The 16655-nt window shown below is 37.9% G+C and overlaps 1 long non-coding RNA gene across 3 annotated transcripts in view; it reads left to right on the top strand.

Moving 5' to 3' along the window:
- The window catches only part of LOC132519675 (uncharacterized), a 37604-nt gene that overhangs the window by 17329 nt on the left and 3620 nt on the right, over positions 1–16655 (top strand). Inside the window, exon 3 of one of the 3 annotated variants that reach the window (XR_009540237.1) lies at positions 1700–1891. The exons of 1 other annotated variant lie outside the window; for it this stretch is intronic. This is a non-coding gene — a long non-coding RNA (uncharacterized LOC132519675). Of the gene's footprint in view, positions 1–1699; positions 1896–16655 lie in introns of those variants that run through there. One more of the 3 variants, XR_009540238.1, reaches the window with a different exon arrangement.

Raw genomic sequence — 16655 nt, 5'->3', positions numbered from 1 at the left:
GTAAAGATCATATGATAGCATACAACCGTCAGAGACAAGGTGGGCACAATTACCATAATAAGCCAAAAACGAAAATGTGAACAAGAGTGTTTTGACCCACAAGGAAAAGTAGTAATGGATACTAAATGATCTTGAGGTCCCTGGAAATAAAATAGATTGACCTATTAAGGTGCTGCTTGACATATTTAGGCGGAAAAATTCTGAGATGTAGACTAACGTTAAATTGGTACTTCCTGATGATCGGGAGAGATTTGGTCCTTTAGAGGAGGAACCTGCAATGCAGCCACAGTGGTATAACCATGAATCTTCCCCTAACCCAGTGGTTTCCAAACTTGTCTGCCCATAAGAACACCTTAGAATTCTAAAGCCAAGGGCACACCCCAAGCCAATTAACTCATATAAGTTCTGTGGGTGAGACCCAGGCACTTGTATTTTTAAAGCTCCCCAGGTAATTCCAGTGAGCAAGTTAGGGAATCACTGCCCTAATCCTTCTCCGGTGGCTATTTATTGGTTAAATAGGGGGCCTAAGAAAGTCAAGTGACAGATGGAGTCCTGGCCAGAGTCTAGCTAACAGTGAGCCCAGAGAGACCCACACTGGTTATTTCTCCAGCCCCAGATGTATAGTAAGAATAAATATATTTTAATAATTGAAGCAATCTTCATTTTGGTTTTCTGACCAATAGATTGAGCATTATGGTAGGAAGGACTACATAGAAGTTCAGAATTGCTTGTTACCACTCCCTCCCAAGACAGTAAAAGAAAAGCAGTACAGAAGTTAGTGCCCCCATGCAGGCATGGTGATTCGTACCAGATTCCCATTTAAATTCCCTGTGTGGTAACCAGATGGGTAGTGAGAAATGACAGTGGATTGTTGCAAAGCTTAATCAGGTGGGGTGCCAACTGCAGCTATCCAGGTGTGGTACCTGCACTGGAGGAAATTAGTACAGACTGCGACCTGGTACACAGGTACGGATCTGGAAACGCGCTCTGCCCCGCCCCCACCCGATTCCAGTCAGGAAAGAAAGCCAAAAGCAGATTGCGTTTAACTGGCAGGGACAACAGTACACCCTGTCTTGTCTCAGGGCTGTGTCAGCTTTCCTGTTGTCTCTATGGTATGGAGGGACCTTGACCATATCATTGTACCATAGACTATCACACTGGTCTATTACAGCAATGAAATTATGTTAAATGAACCTAGTGAGCAGGCAGTAGCAAGCATTCTGCATGATTTGATAAGACATATGCCTGCCAGAAGATGCAAGATAAACCCTGCAAAACTTCCAGGACCTGCACCGAGTTTCTAGGGGTGCAGTGGCCTAAGACATGTTAGGATATCCATTCAAATAAATGACAGGTAGTTGTGTTTTCTACCATTATAACAAAGAAGAAGGAAAAAATGTGTAGCAGGCCTTTTGGGGTTCTGGAGGCAACAAAATAAAGTATATTAGGGTGACCTGCTCTTATCTGTCTTCAGATAACTATAAGACTACATGTTTTGAGTGGGGCCCAGAGCAAACTGTCTTGCCAGTTGGGCCTTATGATTGGGCAGATCCAATGGTATTGGAAGTTCATGTGTTAGAGATGTTAAATGAAGCCTTGGGTAAGTTCCAATAGGGGAATTACAACATAAACCCTTTGGTTTTGGAGTAAGGATGTATCTGCCTCAGCCAACAACATTTTGTTTTGTTTCTTTGAAAAGCACCTCCTGATTTGCTCCTGCTACCTGGTAGACAGAACACCTGATCATGGGACATCAAGTGACCATGTGAATAATAAAACCACCCATCATGAACTGGTGTTATCTGATTCACCGAACCATACAACTGGATGAGTACAGAAGCAGTCTACTCCCTGAGACTGGGACACGGCTACAATTAAACTAAATGAGCAGGTGACTCAGACTCCTATAGTCCCTGACTCTACTCCTTCAGCACTTCCCCCCAAACCCATATAAATTGGCTTCATGAGGAGTTCTTTCTGACCAATTAATGGAAGAGAAAAAAGCATGGGTCCTGTTTGTTCATGGAAGAATCTGCAGTGAGCTGGCAATAGCTGGATGTGAGTGGTCACTACACACCACCACCACTCATTAGTGGCCCTGACCCAGAATAGTAAAGGGAAATCCTTCCATAGGGAAGAATTTTAGGAGACATGGCCTGAGGTAAGGGTATACACTGGTTTGTTGTCAGCGGCTTATGAGTTGACAGGCTAGACAAAAACTTGGAGAGAACAAATTGTAAAGCTGGTTCCATTTATGAGGCCAGCTGGGATACAATAACCTGCAAATTGGGGATGCTGACCTAAAGAATTAAGTATATGCTTAAAATCAGTAATCAGTATCTGGTGCCACCTTTCCCAAAATGTATGCAGAGTGGAGATGAGAGTAGTCCCTCTATTTTCAGTATGACTAATTTTGTAAAAAAAACAAACAAACAACTGGTGGCATGTTTTCCAAACTTGGTGAAAAGCATAAAACTACAAATCCACAAAAGCTCAGTAAATCACAAGCAGAAAAATTGCAATGAAAGTCACACCTATGCATGTTACAGTCAAACTGATAAAACTAATTCAGAAAAACACTTAAAAGCATCCAGAGAAATTATACATTATACACAAGATGGCAGTTATATGAATTTTTTTAAAAGGATGCATAACATATAGAAAAATGCACAAATATAAATTGTTCAGCATGACTTGCCACAAAGTGAAGATAACTATGTAATCACCACCCACATCAATAACTATGTCCCTTAGTCATTGCTCTTCTTCCTTCCCAAAGGTAATCATCATCCTGAATTCTAACACCAAAGATTAGGTTTGACAGTGGTTAACCTTTATATAAATTGAATACATGACAGTGGTTAACTTTTATATAAATTGAATAATGTATTCTTTAGTGTCTGGCTTCTTTTATTTAACGTTGTGAGATTCATCCATGTTGTTACCTGGAGCAGTTGTTCATTCATTTTCATTGCTATACAGTATTCTACTTTATAAATATACCACATTTATTTATCCATTTTACTGTTGATAAACATCAGAGATGTTTCCTTTTTTTTTTTTTTTTTTTTTTTTTGCGTTACGCGGGCCTCTCACTGTTGTGGCCTCTCCCATGGTGGAGCACAGGCTCCAGACAGGCAGGCTCAGCGGCCGTGGCTCACGGGCCCAGCCACTCCGCGGCATGTGGGATCTTCCTGGACCGGGGCACGAACCCGTGTCCCCTGCATCGGCAGGCGGACTCTCAACCACTGCGCCACCAGGGAAGCCCCGATGTTTCCATTTTTGGGCTACTAGGAGGAGAGCTGCTGTGAACATTGTTGTGTATGTCTTTGGGTGTACATACGTATGCATTTGTGTTGGGTTCTTTTATTATGCCTAATAAACCACTTGAGGAATTTTTTGGTCCCTGAAACTTCAGACTTAGTGGTTTTGGAGGTTTTAGTACTCAAGGGAGGAATGCTTCCTAGGAAACATGGTTTCAGTGAATTAGAAGTGGACAGTGCTTGCTGGCAGGTTTGGGCTTTTTCTATCACTAATCAACAGAGAGAGGAGGGAGGGGATCACTACTGCCAAGGGTGAAAGATTCCTTTTAACAGGGGGAAATTGGATTGCTGCTACACAGTGGAGTAAGTAGGACTATATATGGAATGTATGATATTCACCAAGATTGCTTCTTAGTATTTGCTTGGCTGATAGTCCAATAAGAAAACTAGAGTAACCCAAAAAGGACCTCCACTAAGATTCATCTTATACGAATGAATGTTTGGGTCGCCACACGTGGTAAAGAACTCCATTCAATTTAGGTGCAAGCTGAGTGGGAGAAACCTAGAATGGGTGGTGAAAGAAAGCAGCTATGCTTATGAACCTAGTCCTCATGACCAGCTAAAACACAGGTTTTATGAAACTATGATTATGTTTTGTTACTTGTTTCTTTTCTCCCCTACCAAGTATGAAAAATTCTGGGGTGGATAATGTTTTTGGCTTCCGATGAGAGTATGACTGAATTGACACCCCATGATCACATTGTAGCTGATGGAAGGAGACTGTGGTGGAAAAGAGTGAGATGAGCATTTATATTCCTCCTGGCTCCTGCCATTAGAGGTTGCCTTGAACTGGATGTGTACCTTGACCAAAGGTCATTGCCTCTCTCACGATGAACTCTTCACAGTTCTCTCTCCTTCGAGACTGCTTAACTTCTTCTGTCTCTTGGAGATTAAGGGAGGTATAGTTCTCCTGCTGTTAGCCCTGGGTTACAGAACTATCCTTGTAATTCTCATATCCTATACACAAATTTGTAATTAGTCCCTCTCTTTAAAAAAAAGAAACAAAACAGCTTCCTTAAATGATCTTGAGTGCGTCATTTTTTTAAAATTTATTTTATTTGGTTGTGCCGGGTCTTAGTTGTGGCAGGCAGGCTCCTTAGTTGTGGCATGCGAACTCTTAGTTGCGGCATGCATGCGGGATCTAGTCCCCTGACCAGAGATAGAACCCCGCCCTCCTGCATTGGGAGCGTGGAGTCTTAACCACTGTGCCACCAGGGAAGTCCCTTGAGTGTATCATTTGTTTCCTGTTAGGACTCTTGACACATGAGTTTTTTATCCTTGTATTGCTTCTTGCCTAAAATCTACTTCGATATTAGCATAGCGACAGTCTTTGTTCGTTTTTGCATATTTTTCCACTTTAAACTTTCTGCATTCTAATATTTAAGGGTTGTCTCTTGAAAACAGGTTAAAGGTGTATCTTTATAAATCCAAGGCAACAGTCTTGACTTTTAATTGGGGTAATCAATTTACACTTAATGTAATTACTGATACATTGGGCTTTAAAGCTGCTATCCTACTGTTTCTTGTCTCCCCTGTTCTTCACTCTTTTTTCTCTACTTTCTTTATCCTTTGGGATAGATCAGGTTTTTTTATTCCACCTTTTCCTTTTGATTGGCTTCTTAGCTATATGTTCTTTTACTATTCTTTAATTAATTACTCTAGAAATTAGAATGTGCATACTGGACATCTAAAAGTCTAGTATATACTAGTACTTTATCCACTTCCAAGACAGTGTGAACACCTTAGACCACTTTATCCTCTCCTCTCAATTTATGTGGTGTTAATGTTTTAAATCTGTATGTTTTTAACACCACAGTATATCAGCATTGTTTTGTAAAATTAATATTCATTGAGATTTACCCATGTATTTTCTTTTTCATTGTTCTTCATCCCTTTCAGAGCTTCCATCTGAGATCATTTCTCTCTGCTCGAAGGCTGCTCTTTCCTCCAAGGCAGAGATGCTGGTGACAAATTCTCATTTTCTGTTTGTTTGAAAATACCTTTATATTGTCTTAACTTTTGAAAGTTATATTATCTGAATATGAATTCTAAGTTGGCAACATTTTATTTTACTCTGAAGACAGCACCATTTGGTTGCAAAGCAGCTGTCTTATTGTCATTCATTTGATAGAATACTTTGTTTCTTACCTATGGATGCTCAACATTTCCTCTCTCTGGTTTTCAGCAGTTTTAATATGAAGTGCTTAGGTATTGTTTTCTTTGCCTTTTCCTTAAGGTTTATAGTGCTTCTTGAATCTGAGGCATGATGCTTTTTGTTTGAGACATCTCTTCCAGTATCACTTTGTTACAGTCTCTCATGCTTTTCCTTCTGGGTCTTAATTATACCTACATTTGGGACTTCCCTGGTGGCGCAGTGGTTAAGAATCCACCTGTCAGTGCAGGGGACACAGGTTTGAGCTCTGGTTTGGGAGGATCCCACATGCTGTGGAGCAGCTAAGCCTGTGCACCACAACTACTGAAGCCCATGCGCCTAGAGCCTGTGCTCTGCAACAAGAGAAGCCACCACAATGAGAAGCCCATGCACCACAACGAAGAGTAGCCCCTGCTCGCCGCAACTAGAAAAAGCCTGCATGCAGCAACGGAGACCCAACGCAGCCAAAAATTAAAAAAAAAAAAAAATTAAACCTACGTTAGACTTTCTTTTTTACTCTATCTCTTCTACTTTTTAAATTTATTCCATTTTTCATCCTTTAGTCTCTTTGTTAATCTGTGTGCATATTTTCTTCTGAATTTTCTTCCAATTCTCCAATTTTGTCTTCAGCTCTGTGTAATTGGCTATTAAATGCATTCACTGGGTTTTTAATTTGTTATATCTTTCAATAATAGAATTCCATTTGGTTTTGTTTCCATTCTCTACAATCATTCTTAGTCCTATATTTTAAGTTCCTAAACATATTAATCATAGTATATGTTTTTTTTCTTTTAGCCACGTCACGTGGCTTGTGGGATCTCAGTTCCCCGACCAGGGATTGAACCCGGGCCACTGCAGTGAAAATGCCGAGCCCTAACCACTGGACTGCCAGGGAATTCCCTAATCGTAGTATTTTGAAGTCTTCATTTCATAATCCCTGTGGGTCCTGTTTCTGTGGTTGCTTCTCTGTCTTGTCATATCGTCTCATACACCTGATTATGGTTTTCTGTGTGCGGGATATTACATACAAAATATTGTATAGATATTTTGACGCTCTGGATAGCATTACTTTCTTTTAGAGAGGATTTCTTTTACTTCAGTTAGGCAGCTAGGGCCATTAGTACCCTCAGATCACTACAATCCAGTTGGGACCTGAGATGATTCAGTCCCTGCCAGTTCCAATCTATTTTCAGTTCACTCTGACTCCTAGGGTACAGCACATTAGAATCTCAACAGTAAGACTGAGGTGTTTTTCTCTTTCTTGGTGAGCCCAACTCTAGTTTTTCTCCCTTTCCACCCACACCTAGGCCTGTGAACTTGCAAAAAGCTCTGTTCACCTTCTTAGCTGCTTTTGGAAGAGACAGATGCCTCCAGCAGAGATGCTACAAGCATCTCCAACCTGTCTTCATCTACTAGAACTTGGCCCTGAAATCCTCACCATTTTGGTAGCTTTCCAGTGCCTTTAAACAGATGTATTTTTTTGTTTTGGCTCAGCTTTTCTAGTTGTTCTCAGCAGAAGCATGATCAAAACCATCTAGTTCTTCGTTACCAGAAGTGGAACTGAAGAGGACTCTTCTTTTTTTAAACTGAGGTATAGCTGATGTACAATATTATATCAGTTTCAGGTGTACAACATAGTGATTCACAATTTTTAAAGGTTATATTCAATTTATAGTTATTATAAAATATTGGCTATATTCCCTGTGCTGTACAATACATCCTTGTAGCTTATTTTATACCTAGTCATTTGTACGTCTTAATCCCCTGCTCCTATCTTGCCCCTCGCCCTACTTCTCTCCCCTCTGGTAACCACTAGTTTGTTCTCTATACCTGTGAGTCTGTTTCTTTTTTGTTATATTCACTAGTTTAATTTTTTAGATTCCACATATGAGTGAAATCATACAGTATTTGTCTTTCTCTAACTTATTTCACTGAGAGTAGTACCCTCCAAGTCCAAACCATGTTGTTGCAAATGGCAAGATTTCATTCTTTTTGTGGCTGAGTAGTATTCCAGTGTATATATATGTAACACATCTCCTTTATCCATTCATCCACTGATGGACACTTAGGTTGCAAGGACTCTTTTTATTTAATGTCAAAAATTTTACCAGGTGCTCCCTACCCCCTCTCCATCAAAACACACAGGTAGTAGTTGTACATATATTTAGTCTGTAGATAAAAGAATGTTGACATTAGAATCACAGGACTTGTAATTACTGGTCCTGTCAACTTGGGCAAGTCATTTAACCTCTTATTCTGCTTCCTGTTCACATGCCAGTCACCTTGTAGGCTCTTCAACAGAATGATGAAATGTTAATAACTTCTGCTTAACTCAGAGTGGTTATGCAAACACAATGATGAAAATATTTTAAACTGTATGTTATAAAATATAAGGTCTAAATATGTATTTGAAGGCCCACAGTAGAGACTGGTAAGGGTGAAAGAAAAAATACTACTCTGATATTGAATCTTGGACACTAGAAAATATATTCATCTAAATAGGTCAGAAGAGGAGTTGATTTTGGAAATAAGGAAAAGGTTAGTAAGAAAATAATGATTCACTTAATTTTAATTGTGGAAATGTTCATCAGGTGGTTCTGTTACATTTGTTAGTTTCATATATTATTAGGTATTTTTCATATGAGATCATTTCATTCAATCTCCTTCATAAAAATTTAAGTTCCTAGAGATAGAAGGAAGTTATCTCCTTGGGAATTTATATTACCTCCTCATTTAAAAACAAAACAAAACGTTTGTACCTACTGATTAATTTGATAAAATTTTTGTCCAGTTTATTGGTAAAATTATTATACAGGACATTGACTGGTTTAAGGATTATTTGTTTGGTCCCTCCAATACCAAACTGTTACTCTTTATGTACATTACTCTAAAAAGTTGTCACTACCAGTACCTTAAGGTCGTAGTACCTTTACCATAATCCAGGCATTTTCTTTAACTTCTATTTGAATTCCATGTGAGACATAAAAAAATGTCTTATTGAAAGTCATATGCATGTTTTTTTTTTTTTTTTTGCGGTACGCTGGCCTCTCACTGTTGTGGCCTCTCCCGTTGCGGAGCACAGGCTCAGCGGCCATGGCTCATGGGCCTAGCCGCTCCGTGGCATGTGGGATCCTCCCAGACCGGGGCACGAACCCGTGTCCCCTGCATCGGCAGGCGGACTCTCAACCACTGTGCCACCAGGGAAGCCCTGTTTTATATTTTAAATGTATATGCCTTTCATTTAGATCCTGAAATTTAAGATGGTTTCTATTCCTTCTGAAATTCTTCATTTCTCCTTGTACTTTTTTTTAATTGGAGTATCGTTGATTTACAGTGTTGTTAGTTTCAGGTGTACAGCAAACTGAATCAGTTATACATTTACGTATATCCACTCTTTTCTAGATTCCTTCCCCATATAGGCCATTACAGAGTGCTGAGTAGAGTTCCCTGTGCTATACAGTAGGTCCTTATTAGTTACCTGTTTTATGTATAGTAGTGTGTATATGTCAACCCCAATCTCCCAAGTTATCCCATCCCCCTTCTCCTAGTACTTTAAAAAAATTAATTGTAATGGACACTCAACCGTATCAGTCACTTTATCTTTTGGACTAATAGTTTGTCCCCCCCAGTTTGATTATCTCTAGACTGCTGTACTGTGTTACCAAATGGGTAACTTTAAATTCCCAATAACATCCAGCATCTTTTTTAAGTTTGTACTTCCTCTTGTATCATGGTTTGCTCCTTCTCATTTTAGTCTAGTTTCCCTTATTCCTACATGAATAGAAATTTGGTTAGATAGAGCTGTTTGCCTTTCCTACTTTTTTGCCCATTACAATTTTCTGTATTTAACATCCTTTCTAGTTCTACTCCAAAAAAGTACTTTATGTATTTTTTAATTTGGGATCACAAAAATAATGTATTAGCACCCTCCCTTATCCAGTACTTAGACTTCGGCATTCTCAACCTTAGGGAACTTGGAAGTAAGAAAAAAACTGAGCAGCAAGGAAAACAGGTGTTATAACCTTCATTCTGTAGCAGAAATATTGATCTGTTCTTGAGGAATTAAGTGTTTCACAAAGGTGAATTCTCTGTGTAACTGAAGCTTCAATTATTCATCATGGACAGTAAGTTAGTGTAGTTCAAAGGGCTCTGTCTTTACTGGTATGCCGGTAAGTTTAACAACTCCCTCCAGGAGGGGGGAAAGTTCTGATTGTAATGTTTGCAAATTTCTCTGGGGTAAATACTCCCACTGTGACCCACTTCAAGCTACTACAGGACATCACTGAACACAGAGTTGGAAAGAGGCGTATACTGTCAAATAATAATACTTCCACCATGTGGACACAATAGACATACTCATAAAAACGTGGATAATAATAAAACAGCAAAATAACTAGTAAATGAGTTTCAAGTATTTATTATTAAGTCCTATATTGGATCTTACTGTAACTTTCAGTTTATACAATTATTTTCTAATAAAGGCTATGTTTAACAGTCAGCTTGCAAAATTCCTAAAAATTTTAAAATTGGCACTCATAAGGCAGCATAAGCCAGCTCTAGCATACTATGGCCTACACTCTTAGTTGTGGAAGTAACAAGGAATAAGCAATATGAGTTGAGGTGGTTCTGCTAGCTAATGATAAAAAACAAATACTCGGATTCATATAGTCAACCCTTAAATTCCACCATCTCACAAAGTAAAGTCCTTCATGCCTTTTTCATATTCCTCCATGTATATATTACCTTGTTATGACTTTACTTTTAAAATCATTTAAGGCTGCTGTACATGTTTAATCTGTGTTGCCTGTAAATAAATAGTGACAAAGGGAACCCAACAAGGAATGGGCAAAAAAATATAGACAGCATAGCACAGGGAGATCAGCTCGGTGCTTTGCAATGACCTAGAGGGGTGGGATAGGGAGGATGGGAAGGAGGCTCAAGAGGGAGGGGATATGGGGACATATGTGTGCATATGGCTGATTCGCTTTGGTGTATAACATCTAACACAGTATTGTGAAGCAATTATACTCCAATAAAGATCTATTTAAAAAAAAAAGCAAAGGGAAAAGGCATAAAAATTAGAAATAAATAAAACTCATTATTCACCGATAAAAAATATATAGACAGACATTTCAAAGAAGATACATGGATGGCAAAGCAGCACGTGAAAGGATGCTGAAAAGAAAAATAAAAAAAAAAGGATGCTGAACATCATTAGTCACTAGGGAAATGCAAACTAAAAGGACAATGAGATACTACTACATTCCTATTAGAATGGCTACGACTGAAGACTAATCGTAAGAAGTCAGGAGGAACTGGAACTCTCATACACAGCTGGTAGGAATGTAAAAAGTTACGACCACCTGGGAAAAGAGTTTGGCAGTTTCTTAAAAAGTTAAACACATGCCTACTATATGATCCAGCCATTCCACTTCTAGCCATTTACTCGAGAAATGAAAGCGTTATGTCCATACAGTCATACAACAATGTTCACAGCAGCTGTATTCATAATAGAAACTGCAAACAATCCCAATGTCCACTGACATGTGAATGGATGAAGAAATTGTGGCATATCCATAAAACAAAATACTACTCAGCAATTTTAAAAAAATGAACTATTAAGAGACACAACATAGGTAAATCTCAAAACAATTACACTGAGTGAAAAAAGCCAGACAAGAAAATAGGGCATACTGTATGATTCTTTTTAAATAAAATTCTAGAAAATACTAACTAATCAATGGTGGCAGAAAACACATCAGTGGTTTCCTGTGGATGAGGGAAGAGAGGGATAGGAACAAGAGAAAGTTTACAAAGGAGCACAAGGACACTTGTGGTGATGGATACATTCATTATCTTGATTTTGGTGATAGTTTCATGGGTATATACGTATGTCAACTTATCAAATTGTATACTTTATGTGCAATTTATTGTATGTTAATTATATTTCAATAAAGCTATTTAAAAAACAAAATCTACTGTGGTATGACCAGGAGAGATGAGTAAAAGGTAACTGCTTTGTTCTGGATAACTCAGTTCCATCTTTCAGGGTAAAACTGTATAGGTTCTTTGGGCAACCCTAAGCACACTGCTGTTGTCTTTAGCACATGCCTGCTGTTAGGCCAGATTCTCTTCATCTGAGTGCCTGTCTTTACATTTATCCCTAATAAATTTCATATTATTTGTTTTACATGTGACTATTATTCTTATAACAAGGCTTCAGTATTAATATTCATTAGACCTTTGGTTTTTCAGACTGTGTTTAATGAACACTAGGGGTACCCACAGAACCATCTGAGGTATCCTGAGTGGAAGTGGGGATTGGAGATGGAAGGAAAGTGATAAAGAATCTGAGTGAGCAAGGCTTCAGCTTCCAACCCAGGCAACTTCTTAGTTTTACAGACTTAAGGACTCCTGGGGAAAAAAACAAGTATGAAAACTATGTAAATTTTATCCACAAGCCAAGCTCAGAGCTTGATGCACAGTAGGTGCTCAATAAATATCTGCTAGATGAATCATAATTAGATGTAAAATGCCTCTCACTTCTTTCTGCACTCCCTGTCTTTCTCATTTGGCATAAAAACCTTTACTCTGTCATTTGAGTTTCTTGAGATGGGAACATTAAGTTTTGAGAAGAGCTGTTGATCTTACACTTTAAAAAAAGTACCAATATAAGGTACTAAAGTATACCATTTTTTAAAAGCACTGATTTATATATATATATATACATACACACACATAAATATATTCACACATTGATTAGCAATACAAGCCTGTAAGCATGTAGTAACAAATCCTATGGGCATTAAACACACATGTGAAAAGTTCTTAAGGCTAAGGGAAAACAAGTATACAACCACATGGAAAATTGCCCCGACAAATTCATGATCTTCTACCTTAGGCCCTTAACAAGGACTTTCTTTCCTTTCTTTAGTTAGTTCTTCAGCTTCCCTCTTCAGTGATTCCACATTTACTTCCTTTTCTCATGCCCAACTCATTGTCATCCATAGCACTCCTTCCTATTTTACTAAGAAAGGTGAGAACATTGATTATTAATGGTCAATCTCCTGCCTCCTCCCACCTAGAATTTATCTTCATTTTTACCCATTCTAATCTTCCCTCTAGTCCCTGGTAAGTTTACCCCTTGTACAAAATCAAATACTTTTTGACCTACAGTCACATCTTGTGAAGAAACTGGCTCCATTGATTGATATCTCTATTCTGTATCTCATCTCTCTCATGACTCCTGCTAGACTATAAACGTACTCAAATCTCTCCCATTCTAAAAAAAAGTATCTCCGTTGAGTTCCTTTAAGCTAATACCCTACCTTCTAATTTCTTATCATAGCCAAGCTCTCCATTTTTTTCTCTTTCCATTCACTCCCGGACCTACTTAAACTGTCAAAACCACTTCACTCAGTGACAGATGACTCAATAACAAATCTTAGTTGACAAATTTCTAATCCCTAGTATATTTGAACCTACTATACCATTTGACACTTGATATTTTCAGTAGGTGGTCAAATATTTTTTGGATGCGTAAAGTCGGAATCAATGGAGGAGTCACAAGGTCAGACTCAACAAATTCAACTTTAGGTATATGACAAAGGATTTTTATAACCTCTACATCAGTGTTTCTCAAACTAGAATCTTTGAATTCTTTACCAGATATTTTTCCTCATGTTGATTTATTTCATTAATCTATAGTAATTAATATAGTCCAGATCACCTTGATTCCCACTTACAACTAAGCACTGCCATGTGATTCCAGAGCCTGTGTTGTGTTTAGGTTGATGACCTTGTTGGCACCATGTAACAGTACTTTGTCTTAGGCAAATGAGAACAGAAATAGATAACAATTGCTTATTTCTGGCCATGTGAAAGCTAAATGACATCAGTGAAAGAATGAACAAAGGTCTCCTAAAGGTTCTGTAGAGAAGGCTGGTCATTACATATGGAACACAGCAGTTAGTATAGACGTGCCAAATTTAAAAGTACCTAAACTGCAGTAGTCAGCTCTGTATTTGTTTCAAGAGGCAATTTGTAAAAAATAAAATAAAAATCAAGTAGCACACAGATATTAATTTTATTAGTTTACATTTTTCCACATTTAATATATAAACTTTAGTTTCATAGTTCTTTAAGAGTTAAGAGCTTAAGGAGTTTATACCAAGTTTATAAGTATATTTTGCTTTATTTTTTTTGCAATTTTATTATAGTTTATCGTCATGTTGTGTGTGTGTGTGTCTGTGTGCATATATATGATTTTATTATAACATTCTGATAAATAACTGGAGCGGTAGCCTCAAAAAATTTTTTTTCTTAAGGTCAGCTCTACCCATTAAATACACTAAATATACCTCCTGTATTATGGGTCTCTAGTGCAATTACTGCAACTATTTTAGGTCTTTCTCACAATCACAACTCATCCAGATTATTTCAGTAGCATCTCAAGTGGTCTCTTTACCTCTACATACACTTCTGTTACATCTTCCATATTGCTATCATAGTTATCTTTTCATGATTAAAATCTGATCATGACTTTATGCTAAAAATTCAATTCGCTCATCCCATACCCTTCAGAATAAAATCTGAGCTCATTAACATGGCTTGTTAATAAGGCCCTCAAGATATCCAGCCTTGTCTTTCAATATTTTGTCTCTTTTCTCATTCATCCCCCCCACCCCCTACACACACACACACCCCACCACCACCACCACCACCACCACCACCACCACCACCACCACCACCACCACCACCACCACCACCACTACTACTACTACTACTACAGCCAAAGTACCTTCTAAAGTTCCAAAGTACCTTGGAAACTTACTTTCCAAAGTAAGTTTTGGAAACTTGTTATTTCTAAAACTTACCTGGTCAAGTTCTCTGAAACTGTGCATGTTGTTCTGCCTAGGAGCATTTCTCCCTTTTCTTTTTCCTGGTATGCCCTTTTTTTCATTTGTTTAAATACAACTCCCTTTTGCAGATAACCCCCCCCCACCGGTGAACTGGGCACATTAATATTATTCTATGTATGCATTTATGTCACTGAACACACTCTATGGTGACTGTCTGATACTTAATGGTCTCCCCAGTTAAAAATTTTTCCTCAAGGTGACATCTGACTTTCATCTATGTATCTTCAGCATCTAGCTCAGTGCCTAGCACATACTAAGCATTCAATATTTTTTTAAAAATGAACACTTAAAAAGATGGGAGTGATTATATCAACAGATCTCTACTACATTAACATCCTTCGGCCTAAACCTGAAGACACCGCTTAGCCTAGTCAGACCTAAATATTGTTGACTGACACACTGTATAACTTTCCTTAACTTACATCAAAAGCAGTCCCATAATGTAAATACACGTTTTTTTAAACTGTAAATAAGGAAGTTTTTCAGAAGGCAAAATGAACTATTATATATATGAACATGTTACAGTGACTAGATTTTAAGCCAGCAAGTACAAAAAAGGCAACTAAGTTATGTAAAACTGAACCACCATAAGGGTGGTACCCTGAATTCTGTTCTCTAAAGTAGGAGACCTTGTAGTAGTTGAGTAAAGAGGAAGAAAAAAAGGATTCCTCTTCACTTCCAGTTCCCCCAAGGACAGTCCACCTTTGACATTTTCCTTCCCACTTATTTCTGCACACCTCTCCATCTAGTCTCCAATGTCCTTACCTTGCCTTTTGTCCCTACTTACAGCCCTGTCTGAGCCAGGGGTACGCATTTAGCCCTACCCCTAAAATGCTCCAGGGTAATCTTCCCTTTCTCTCCATTAGTGCAGAATAGAAAGAAGGAAAACAAGACAAAGCTAAATTCACACAAATCTGCAAATATCTACTTGTATCAACTCTTGGCCTTTTTGTCTAAATTACTGTTGGAGAATTGAATTTCAAGTATTGTAGCACCCAGGGTTCTATTTTGAATAGGTCTTTTTATAAGATGCGGAATCCGTATCATACTGTTCTTACTGGGTATATATAATAAAGCCCATTCACTTAATCATTAACTTTGAGATTTAATATGTTTTGATGATGGGATATCGCTGAAACTGTCACACTTCTTCAACACCAAATGAGCCAAATTCTTAAAATTTTTTTTAGATGTAGTGGAATGTTTCTTAGTAAGTTTCATTCTTTCTTATGTGCCATGTGCTAAAATCAGTACTTCTTGCAATGAAAAAAATCAACAGGTACTAGATAGTATTAAAAACTAAAAGCCTCACATAAGTTGCTCCATTAAGCCACTTAGATACTATATAGATCTGATTCTTTATAACCACTGTGTACAACATTCCTATAATCACACCTAACTTAAAATTCTCTAATAGAAGAATTTTAAATTTATCATCACTATCTTACTAAAGAATTCTCACCTACATTTAAATAATCAAATTCAATATGGGTAAAATAATGATCATTTCTGGTCTAAATCACACCACACCTCTGTTTACTTTAGACTTTTTAGATTGTTACTGAAACAAGAAAGATTATAATTATTGTTGGTAAGTAATTTTAATTTGAATTCCTTACTTTTAGTTAAGTACTTTTAAAGTTAATTCATATTTTGGGACCCAAAAAATAGAGGCCAACCCAGTGGCTCAGCCCACACCACAAATCTAAATCTACGTCAGCCTGCAATTACATGACACACCTGTCAAGGAAATCTAACATATACCAATCACAATCCTCCAACTCAGCTTAACTATTAACTAGCTCACCTGACCCTAGAAAACAGGACCTGCTGGCCTTACAAGGAAATCCCCGACCTCCTAGGCAGTCATGCCCTGTTTTGGCACTGAAGCTTCTAAGGCTCTAAAACTCACGCTTGCCCAAAATCCCTGGGGAAGGGAAAGAGTGTTGCACTGATTATGAGACACTGTACAACCTCAATCCACAGATTGTTTTCCCTTGAATAAAGGGCATCAAACTCATTACTAAATTGCTTTAGTTTTGTCATTTGACAGCACCTAACCCTCAAATTCCTTATCTAGATGATCTACCCCCAATTTTCAAACTACTTGATTTTTATTGGAAATTTTAAAGAAATTTTTCTATATTTAGAGTATGCCAAAATCAGATGTATTCTATTTCTGATCATAATCATGAACTTTAATTTTCAATAAAATATAATGCTTTTTTTTTGGCCCAGCCACGTGGCATGCAGGGTGCG

This window comes from Lagenorhynchus albirostris, chromosome 4 (assembly GCF_949774975.1).
Source record: "Lagenorhynchus albirostris chromosome 4, mLagAlb1.1, whole genome shotgun sequence".
NCBI lineage: Eukaryota > Metazoa > Chordata > Mammalia > Artiodactyla > Delphinidae > Lagenorhynchus > Lagenorhynchus albirostris.
Note: the sequence above shows the minus strand (reverse complement) of the source record. Positions and strands in the feature narration are given on the sequence as shown.